Source organism: Pinus tabuliformis, chromosome 4_2, assembly GCF_031772625.1.
Source record: "Pinus tabuliformis cultivar Carrire ecotype Pingquan chromosome 4_2, CPIR1, whole genome shotgun sequence".
In the NCBI taxonomy this organism is placed as follows: domain Eukaryota; kingdom Viridiplantae; phylum Streptophyta; class Pinopsida; order Pinales; family Pinaceae; genus Pinus; species Pinus tabuliformis.
Window position 1 is genome coordinate 1068327677 of NC_142304.1, and position 12395 is coordinate 1068340071.

Below are 12395 nucleotides of genomic sequence, written 5' to 3' on the forward strand. Positions count from 1 at the left end.
AATTAGTCACATAACACTCACTTTATAATTGTGAAGCATTTGGCTATCATTTTATACAAGTTTTGGTGACTAATCTTTACTGTTAGTAGTCTGATACAAAAATTGCAGAGGTCTGATGTAGGCTACAGCAGTCTAGCTTCTTGTTCATAGTGGCATCTCTTTTAATGTGTTTGAACTTTAGCATCAAACTATATATTTGCTTCTCGTCCTTGCATTTAGTGTTGAATTATGAGCAATCTCGTGGGCCGACCTCGTCATATTTTTGATTGACATATGAACTCTAGAAGGTCCAATATAAAATTGCAGCAGTCTGATATAATTAGTGCTTTGCTCTTGGCATAAAATTTGCTTGACTAATCTTGTGGGATGACTAATAAGTAGTTACAGTGCACTTATCTTGTCTTTTTTGAAGTCTAATATATCATATAAGTTTACAGAAGTATGATTTCATTCTATCATCATAGATGATAATTGATTATGTATCTACTATTTTTAGTCTTTATGTCTAATCTAGATTTTGAAATATGAATGGTAATATGAAATTTTTATTTTTAAAATATCTATCTATATATATATATATATATATATATATATATATGTGTCATTTCCTGCCGTATCATATCCAGTTTTTTGAAAATTTGTCGTATCGGTTTCAAACCCCGTATCCGTATCCATTTCAGTGCAACTTACATTGAGAGTTGGTTGGTCCAACCAAGGACTATCCCCAAATGCTCAATGAGAACTTGAGAGATCTTCTGCAAACACTAGATCAACCATCAAATCAAGTAGAGAAATAGAACAACAATAAAATTTTGAAAAAATAGAGATCCCTGCTACTTCAATCAAAAATAAAAATGTTACCCTAGATCCAACAAAGTAAATAAGATACTTGTATTCAGATTATTCTAAGAGAGCTATTGATTGATAGTTTTCACATAATATTAAGAAAAAATTAAAACAATTTTACCATAAATTCATGAAGAGGAACACCACAGCACGTTGAAACCTCAAAGACTTTTGCATTAATTCAAAAAAGTATACAAGAGAGTTTGAAAGCTTAGTACAAGATTCAGAGATCAGATGAATCGACTGACAAATGACCTCCTATTTAAAGATAAATCCTCCAACGACTAGTTCGAGTGATCCTTGTCAAAGCAATCTCGACCATTGATGAAGACTAAACTTTTTTTTCAATCTCATCTGTCAAAATATTTAATTATTTGGGGAAATTCGAAATTTCTAATTAAATGCATTTTAATTAACTCAAAAATATTTTTTTTGAGTTAATTTCCCCAAAAATTGGACTTTGACTTAACCTCCAGGGATCAAAGGTTTAAAATTTAGCAAAATAATTAATTTACCTTAATCCCAAGACCTTTCAAAATTTAATCTTTTATGAATGACGAATTTTACTTTTGGAGAATTTAAATTTACCTAGGACCTAGAATTAATTAAATTTCTGGCTTTGGATTTTCATTAATTTTTTCCCAGAAATTTTAATTAATTAACCTGTGAGGGGATAAATTATTTTTCCAACCCTCAAGACACTTTACATCATGATTTTCATATTTTTTACATCATAAGGGGGAAAACCCATTTGTAATAGACCCTCACGGACTACCCATTTTTGCGACACAAATATAATCTAGCAAACCAAGCAATTTGTAATAAAATAACCTAACCAAATAGTTAGGATTATTCCCAAATCACTTTTACATAGACTCAATCTAGAACACTAGGACTCGCCTAAGATCCTAGCGACAAAATCCATTCCATCTTTGGGGTAAGGCTGGGGGGAAAGACTCTACCGATTATTCGAAAATGAATGGGCGAGACGAAAAACCCCCTAGAATGGAGATCGTCACTAGAAATGTAGGTTTACCCAGGTCATTACATACATGACACGGGTCTGCTGAGATTATTTACATTATACACATGCAGAATGGGTTGACATAACACCTTGGAAGTCAGGCTAATGATGATAGCTGGACGACACAGACACATCGATCAGGCGTTATCCCTTTTGCGAAAAAAGGGAGTGTACTGCTATGGGTCATTGACATGTAGTGGTCAACATCTGGCTCTACTTGGAGACACGTTGTTGCACCGGAGGAATGTGAGAATCCAGAATTTACATCCACGCAACACACTATATAACATAAGCAGCGTCGATCCAAAAATCATCATATAACATTACGCACAGGAAAGACATAAGCTCTTCATTTATTAACTATCCTAATAACATGAAAAACACAAATCTAACTACGAAATGAAATACTGAAATAACAAGGTATAAAGTTAGAAACACAATACAAAGATGTCCCATGGCATCAAATGCATTCAATAGAGTGCATACTGAGCATTTGCCAGATTTCAGGCAAATCTGTTAGCTGTTTCTTGGATGTGCCATGTCTAATCCTGCATACGTCAGGACTTTTTCCTATCTGAAGATCAAGCTACTTGCGGCCATCAGATGGATCAAACCATTTTCTCATTCTCTTTCTCTTGCGCTTTTTTCTTTGTGGCAAGCTGTGATGTTGATGATGATGTGGTCGGCGCACAACTTCCTTCTTGATCCGAAAAACGCTCATATGGAAAATTTGGAATGTTCAAGACTTTTGTGACCTGCGCTTCTTTATGAACCTGATCTGTTATGACTGGTGGATCAACCATGTAAGCATCAACCTAATTCTTATCAATTTCCATTTTATCCAGGTCACCTTCAATTAGCCACTTTTCAATGGAACAAATGACCTCATAATAAGATGGAGCTTGTTGCAACAAACAAGGAAGCTTATGATCTGTTGACGTTTCCTTGTTTCTTTCATCCTCTGACCCATACTGAAATACCTGTACCTGTATCTTTTCCATTACTTGCAACTTATTCTGAAGAGTGATCTTTTCAATTTTTATGGCATCCATCTGGTTAGAGTGTTCAACCTTCATAGCAATGACTTCCTTGGCATGGTTTTCCTCCATGGTCAATAACTTATTCTGAAGATGTATCTGACTAGCTTCCATATCTTTTATTACTTTGTCTTTATCTGCTTTTATAGTCATCAAGCAATTTTGCATAGAGCTCATTTCTCAGTCAGGATTAGCTTTCATGTTTTCCATTTGCTTAGTATGTTTTTCTCTCATGACAAGTAAATAGTTTTGCATGGAAGTCCTTTCTTTGTCATGACTTGCTTCCATGGCCTTCATATTTTGAGCACACTTTTTTACTACGATGGCTACGTGATCGGAGTGTTTAATTTTCATGATTTCCATCTCCTCATCTCATTTTTCCAACTGGGTGTACAAAGTTCTCATATCCTTAGCGTAATCAGCTATCAATTTTTCTTGACTAAGCTCCATATATTTTACCAGTTGCGTTTGACTAAACTACATGTCTTTAACTAACTTCCTTAGTTCTTCTATAAGATGCTTATCATTTTCCCTTTCATTGTCGACAATGATTTGACAACTTGTTTCTAGTTTTCCACTATCATGGATTCATCTTGCAACGGTACAAGTGGATGGCACATTTTGATATGGAGAATTGTCTTGAAATCTTTCATTGAGGTTGGATCCTTTATAAGATCACTTTCATCCTGTTGCATAGTATTAGGGGCACAAGGCGAGCCATCTTGATCTCCATATCTATTTTTAAAAGCATTGATGATGTCTTGTAAAGAAGCGAAAGAAGCTTCAAGACAATTATGAAACCAATTCAAAGCATCACCCTCTAAAGAAAAGACAAATAGACGGATCTTGACATCTTCATGTTCATATTGGGAACAAAGACAATATCTGATTATTATATGAGTAACCCTGGAGAGATGCTTTCTAGCAGTGGTTGAATCACCTCCCAAGAATAAAGGCAATTTATGAATGCTTCCAGCATATCATGGAGAAAGTTAGTAAAAGGACACGGTGCAAACAAGTCATCCATGATGACTTGCTTAAAGGGATTACGAGGGACCAAATAGATGCTAGAGAGAGACCCCTGCTCAAGCAAATCAAGAAATCCCCAAGAAGCAAGCTTCTAGCAGAAATTCTTGTAAGAAATGAAAGAAGTGGAGTCGCCACTTGAGCATGAATCTAGCTCTAAGATCTGAAAGGCAAAAGCCGAAAGGTTAGTCAAGGAGAAGCAGATGGATATCAGGGAATGTTTCTTGTATGAGAGATAATGGATGAATAACTGGAGTCGCCACCCAAACAAGAAACGAATTGAAATGTCCAGGTGTTAAAAGTGCAGATGAAACGATTAATGAGATGACGAAGATAAAGCGATGAAAAGATCAAATGAAGCCAGGAAATGTTGTGTTGATGGGATAATAAATGATGAAAGATTGAGAAAATAAAGATGATTAAGATGAATATCGCAAAGCCAAGGTCCACAATGGCGCCAAAAAATGTTGTCACGCAAAGTGTACACCTAAGGCGCAACGTGTTGGAATTTCTAAGTTTAACCCGTTAGAAATTCTTCCTGTACTATCTGATTTATTTCTTCCTACTTGTTCAATTACTTAACAAGTTATTTACCATGTAAATACTGAAAATAAATACAAGTATAGTATCAACACATACAGATCATCAACTGAAAGTAAACAAGAACACAAGTGACACCGTTGTTTTTGGACTAATGTCGCCGGAAAAACCCAATGCGGGAAAACCGGTGCAGCCATCAAAGGGTTTTACTATTATGCAATTTCAAAATACAACCTGGGTGCCAGAAATGGCTCACCCAACAGAGAATGCCCTCGGAAATAGTACCTCTCAGTCGGAGACAGATATTCCGGCTAAAACACCAGATGAACGATCCCACAGCAACAATGCAGCTTCTGCTGCTTTGCGTCACTCTGATAGGGACTGCGTCACCCTATCCGGCTCTCCAGCTCTCAGTCTGTCCCACGAAATGCTCCCAGCGCTGCCTCTAGGCCTTGCGTCAAGTCTCTGCCCAGCGTTAGCCTCTTTGGGCTTTGCATCAGCTTCTGGAGCCTCTGCGTCAGCCCCTGGACCCTTTGTGTCTCACACGCTGGCCCTCTCTAGCTTTCTGCAGCTCCTGGCAGCCTCCGTGGCCTCTAGCTGGCTTTGCGTCCCTCTCCCGGCTCTGTGTTGATCCTCCTGGTACTAACTCTGCCTCTCTGCTATGTATTCACTGCCCCTCAGCTGCAACTCAAATCACTCACTCAATTTCCTCAGCAAACCCTGCCCTAAAAAATCGAGTTCTTGATCTCTCTCGGTGTGTTCTCCAACTAACCCTCAAGCCTCCTCTTATACTTTTCTCATTGGACCATCAACCACTGAGATTAAATCTCTAATCAACAGCTAAGATTAGATTTGGCTTGATCCATGACTTTTGGACCATTCTAACCCACTTTTATATTAATACCCATTAATATTTTATTTTTCCTAAGTTTAAACTTCGAAACTCCATTAAAAATATTAATTATTTTAATATCTCCCAAACCGGTTAGATTATGCCCAAACCATTTCTGGGTCTTCAAGATCTCATGTGCTTTAGCTTCTCCACCAATTTTAGTGGCTAGAGCACATCCAATGCTACCCCAAATCAACACTCCCTCTTAGCGAGGATTGTGCTTTAGTAATACTTCCCACTGAGTATCACCCTGATCATCCAGCATTGGTCCTTGTGTTGATGCTAGGCCTCCCCGCCTAACATCCTCTACACTACTACATCTTGTACTGCTGCCCATGGCCCTGCCAATGCCACTGCTGCATCTATACGGCAGCTCCCTCTGCATCCGTGCTGCTGCCCATGGCCCTGCCACTGCCACTGCTGCATCCCCTCTCATCATGCTGCATCGTGCTGCCCATAGCACTATCACTGTTAACCGTTGCACTGCAACTCAGTTACTGAGAAGTAAGTAATTGATCCTCCCAACTCTGACATCTCTGTTAGGCTAGAAACACTCCCGATGCTGAAGCTCCCTCTGTCACTGACAAGTGCTCCCTCTACTGACCTCTGCGCTGCTGCAACAACTCCATGCATCTCGCACTGTTGCCTCACGCTGTCCCGGGACTCCTGCATTGTAGCACCCTCTGTCACTCCATCTGCATCCGTCTCTACCGACATCCGCCAGTCCTGCTACTTCTCTTCGGGGCTCCCGTAGCAAAGTATAATCCAAGAGGTGGGTACCTCAAGGATCCTGCCCCTCATTGTCTGTAGTCCATCTAACTACAGCTCGATGTCTCCCCACTTCCTCTCAAGTGGCACATGAGCACTCATGGCACAGTGGTCATCTGTCTCCACTTCTTTCTCCGCCCTCGTTGGCGCTGCCTTGGTCTTAGAAGCCTCTCCCTTACTCTTCTTCCTCAAACACTGGTTCGCATAGTGACTCAGTTCCCCACAATGGAGGCATTTGACCTTGGAGAGGTCCTTCTTCTTTCTCTTCTCCTGCTTTCCCGCCGATGCGAGAGTTGCATCTTCTTCTTCCTCCTTGGTTCTGACCCTTTTTCCGCTACTTCCCGCCTTGGTCATCTGTCTTATCTCTTCTTGACGAAGAGCCGCCCACAGTTCCTCCCAATCTAGAGGCTCGACCTACCCAGTATGCTCTGCACAAATACCTCCCAATCCTCTGAGAGACTACGTTCAATGCGGTCCTCACCATCAGTTCCTGATCTAGCATGACCCCTATGGAAGTTAGTTGATCACGGATCTCCTTCAATCCATCGAGGAAGACATCTATCTGCTCTCCTTCTGCATCTGGTATGACCGCAATTGATTTTCAAGTAACATCTTCCTTTGCACGGAATTATGCTGGTACAATTTCTTCAGGGCCTTTCACATCTCATTTGTCAAGTCCTTCTTGGCAATATGTGGCACCACATGATCCTTGACCGCATCAAGGATGATGCACTTTGCCCTGGCCATTGCCTCCTCGTACTTCTCATTTTCAGTTGGGTCAACTGGGATCACTATCGTTTTCAAGGCAAAGTGCTTGATGCAATACTTGTCTAGAATGGACAAGATACTGGCCTTACAGACTACAAAGTTGGAAGCTCTGTCCAATCCATCCTGATCTCTCAGCCCATTCACTGCCATCTTGCTGCTCTTCTTTTGACTCCTCTGAGTCTCTTTACTTCCCTCCTGGAAGTCCTCAGTTCGACTCCCTCTGAGTCTCGATTTCCTTTCTGGAAATCCCTCCTCCTTGGTTTTGCCCTATTAGGTATTGTTCTGACCACAGTACCCCACTAGCTTTGCTCCGCAAATAATCCGCAATCCACTATACCTCAGCAACTTGAAGAACTGAGCCTCTAGGCTCTGCGCAATCCAGACACCGGCAAAATCTGCACCTCCTGGCCACAATGTCAATCCTTCCTGGCTGAGAAATATGACCGGGAACTGCGTAGGTCAAGTCTGTTCCTCTCTACCACTACGCTTATTCTCCTCCTGGCTCGAACTGATGAAGCAGGCACTTTGCGTCACCCCTTCCTTGTTGCTTTCTGCTAGGAACAACTTCTGCCACTCGAGACAACTGTTTTCTGCTGCTACTGCTTGGCTCGGCTGATGCTTTCAATTATCCTGTGATCTGCAACCACACTCTAATACCATGTTGGAATTTCTAAGTTTAACCCGTTAGAAATTCTTCCTGTACTACCTAATTTATTTCTTCCTACTTGTTCAATTACTTAACAAGTTATTTACCATGTAAACACTGAAAATAAATACAAGTATAGTATCAACAAATATAGATCATCAACTGAAAGTAAACAAGCACACAAGTGACACCGTTGTTTTTAGACTAATGTCCCCGGAAAAACCCAATGCGGGAAAACTGGTGCAACTATTCAGCGGGTTTTATTATTATGCAGTTTTAGAATACGACCTGGGTGTCAGAAATGGCTCACCCAACAGAGAATGCCCTCGGTAGTAGTACCTCTCAGTCGGAGACAGACATTCCGGCTAAAACACTGGATGAATAATCCCATAGCAACAATGCAGCTTCTGCTGCTCTGCGTCACTCTGATAGCGGTTGTGTCACCCTATCCGGCTCTCCAACTCTCAGTCTATCCCATGAAATGTTCCCAGGGTTGCCTCTAGGCCCTGTGTCGGCCTCTCTGACCCAGTGTCAACCTCTCTGGGCTCTGCGTCAGCTTCTGGAGCCTCTGCGTCAACCCCTAGACGCTCTGCGTCTCACACGCTGGCCCTCTCTGACTCTGCGCAGCTCCTGGCTACCTCTGTGTGGCCTCTAGCTAGCTCTGCGTCCCTCTCTCGGCTCTGCACTGATCCTCTTGGTACTAACTCTGCCTCTCTACTATGTATTCACTGCCCCTCAACTGCAACTCTGATCACTCTTCCTCAGCAAACCCTGTCCCAGAAAATCGAGTTCTTGATCTATCTCGGTGTGTTCGCCAACTAACCCTCAACCTTCCTCTTATACTTTTTTCGTTGGTCCATCAACGGCTAAGATTAAATCTCTAATCAATAGCTAAGATTAAATTTGGCTTGATCCATGACTTTTGGACCATTCTAACCGAGTTTTATATTAATACCCATTGATATTTTATTTTTCTTAATTATTTTAATATCTCCCAAACCGGTTAGATTCTGCCCAAACCATTTCTGGGTCTTGGAGGTCTCATGTGCTTTAGCCTCTCCACCAATTTTCGTGGCTAGAGCACATCCGATGCTACCCCAAATCAACACAATGCTTAGAGCAGGAGCTGTCACCATGATCCCTACTCACTCCGTTCTAGCTTTCTCCTAGACAAGCTAAGGGGGGTCGTCCCTAAAGATAGATGAAAGGGGGAAAACTTGTTGAAGCAACAAGTCCTAGGAGATCAAAGGGGAAGATCACTACCTTTCTAGACAACTTGAATTATAATGAATTAGCAAGTGTTTGAGCAAAATATAACTTAAGAACAATGAGGCAACAACGAGATCAACAAATATAGACCAGTGCCTAATGAACAATGCTCAAAATATATTATATCACTTGCACAAATATGAAAAGCTTCAAGTTACTAGACAAGTAATGCTGCAAGAAGGATGTTAGTATAATGAATCAAAGGATTATAAGCAACTAGAATATGAGCAATAATACTTGATGAGATCTTGCAAGGAAATATTAGAAAATGATCAAGGCAATCAGAGATATGAGCAGTAAACTTTAAGACAATTGCAAGGAAGAGAAAATATGTTATTCCAAATGCAACAAACTTGCAACTATAGATTTAGTCCACGATTCCAATGATCAATAAAGAATGAATGCAAGACTTAACTAATGGAAGATGCAATGCAATATTGAATTAGTGAAGGAAGAGGGTGAGCAAGCAAGATACAAGGTTAGCCTTGACAAGACTCGAGAGAAAACAAAAGCACTGCCAAAAAACACTGCCCAATAATAATCACTTCAAAATGTACCAGACCTCCAAAACACCACTGCCAGCAAAAGATAAGCTTACTACAGCTATTGATTAAATATATCAGTCCACTATTATGGTGAAATTAACCCATAAGATCAATCACAATTGACTATTAAAATTGAGGGAATAAAATTCAATGCTCAAGATCCAAATTTAGTGCTAGGAATAATGTTCCATACCACTGCAAGCTTGAAAAAACAAACCTCTGAAATTTATATCAGATTTCTGAAGAGGACAAGATGAGATTGCTAACAGAGGAATATTCAATTTGCTATCCTTCTAACCACAAGAGATGCATATATGCTACTGTAGGATGAAGTCAGACCTCTGCAAATTTGGATCAGCAAAGATGTCAGGTCTCTAATAGCAAGGAATGAAAGCCAAATATTTATGATTCTTTTGTGATAATTTAAAAATGTTTTCAGGCTTATTGAGATTAAGGTTTACGATGAATATGTTTCATATCTGATGGTTAGGACAGCTCCGTGAATCACTGATAAAAAAAGGAACCAAAAAATGAACCCTTGCAAATGATGGACTATGGACACAGTTTAATGGCGAAGACTCTCCAAAAAGAAATGATAAATACCTTACAACCAAAGTGATACAGTCCTACTGCAAAGAACAGGAGTTAATGATCAATTATGATGCTAGAAGAAAACACATCAGACCCAGAAATATCACTGTTTAAAAGAAAAAATCAGGCTCCTGTAGCTCAAGATCAGTCAGCAAAAACCCAGGTCCAGGGAAGATGAAGGCTAGAAAAGTTTAGATCAGCAATGTGAATGATTAATTATTCTTGTCAATGCTTCACTCACAAAACTAATGACAAAAATCCCTGTAAACAGAGAGAAATTTGGCCTGCAACAAATGAGGTTAGAGGATTAAACACTTTGCAACCAAGTTGTATAAGGCTAATATGCCTAACAGCTAGCTCCTCCCAGATTGACCTTTGATTCCCTTCTGCAAAATGATTTCAAAGCTTTAGCTGCCCTAAAAAAATACATAGTGATAATCCTTCAAATGCTTAAGGGACAACAACAAGGGAAAGAGGCTGCTACAGGTGGCTTTAAGGCTAGAAGGAAGCAGCATGAAGGTTTTAGATGCCCCAAATTTTCAAAACCTTTAATGAATACAACTCTTCTTCAGATCTTTGATTCAATCAAACTTTTACTGAATAATCGTTTGTTATGCCTGCAAACAATCTTTGGGCCCAGATCTTGCCCTCTAGGGTCTAGATCTAGCTCATATCTGAAAATTTCTTTGGCTGATTTCTCAAATCTATTCCTACACAAGTGAAAAGAGAAAAACCCAATACCCAATAGGTACAAAAATAGAGAAAATCCCAAAACCCAAGTGTTAAAATTCAAAATTATGTTACAAAATTTCAGATCTACACTAGTAAATAACATATCTATACAAATAATATACAGATCTATACAAGTTATTTACAGATCTATCAGATCTGAGGAGTATGAGAACTCCACTCCCAGATCTGATAATCTAAGGCTCTTAATAGTCAGATCTATCAAATTTCCTACAAAATATTTAAAATATTTTGAAATTTTAGAGAGTACTAGCCCAAAAACACCCTGCAAAAAAAGATTATCGTTAGATAAATCCTAGGGCTTATATGAAGTAAGCTCTTTAGAAAATATGTGTTGAGAGTTGGTTGGTCCAACCGAGGACTATCCCCAAATGCTCAATGAGAACCTGAGAGATCTTTTGCAAACACTAGATCAACCATCAAATCAAGTAGAGAAATATAACAACAATAAATATTTGAAGAAATAGAGATACCTTCTATTTCAATCAAAATTAAAAATGCTACGCTAGATCCAACAAATTAAATAAGATACATGTATTCAGAGTATTCTAAGAGAGCTATTGATTGATAGTTTTCACATACTATTAAGCAGAAATTAAACAATGTTACCATAAATTCATGAAGAGGAGCACCACAACACGTTGAAACCCCAAAGACCTTTGCATTAATTCAAAAAAATATACAAGAGAGCTTGAGAGCTTAGTACATGATTCAGAGAATGGATGAATCCACTGACAAATGACCTCCCATTTAAAGATAAATCCTCCAAAGGCTAGTTCGAGTGATCTTCGTCAAAGCAATCTCGACCGTTCATGAAGACTTTTTTTTTTAATCCCATTTGTCAAAATATTTAAATGTGGGGAAATTCGAAATTTTTAATTAAATGCATTTTAATTAACTCAAAAATAAATTTTTTGAGTTAATGTCCCAAAAAATTTGACTTTGACTTAACCCCCAGGGATCAAAGGTTTAAAATTTAGCAAAATAATTAATTTACCTTAGTCCCGGGACATTTTAAAATTTATTTTTTTAGCACCGATGAAATTTTCCTTTGGAGAATTTAAATTTACCTAAGACCTAGAATTAATTAAATTTTTGGCTTAAGATTTTAATTAATTTTTTGCCAGAAAATTTAATTAATTAACTTGTGAGGGGATAAATTATTTTTCCAACCCTCAAGACACTTTACATTATGATTTTCATATTTTTTACATCGTAAGGGGGGGAATCCATTTGTAATAGACCTTCACAGACTACCCATTTCTGCGACACAAATATAATCCAGCAAACTAAGTAATTTGTAATAAAATAACCTAACCAAATAGTTAGGATTATTCACAAATCACTTTTACATAGACTCGATCTAAAACACTAGGACTCGCCTAAGATACTAACAACAAAATCCATTCCAGTTTTGGGGTAAGACTAGAGGGAAAAACTCTGCCAATTATTCAAAAATGAATCGGTGAGACGAAAAACCTCCTAGAATGGAGATCGTCACTAGAAAGGTAGGTTTACCCAGGTCGTTACATACATGACACGGTCTGTTGAGATTATTTACATTATACACATGCAAAATGGGTTTACATAAAATCTTGGAAGTCAGGGTGATGATGATAGCTGGACAACATGGACACATCGATCAGGTGTTATCCCTTTTGCGAAAAAAGGGAGTGTACTACTATGGGTCGTT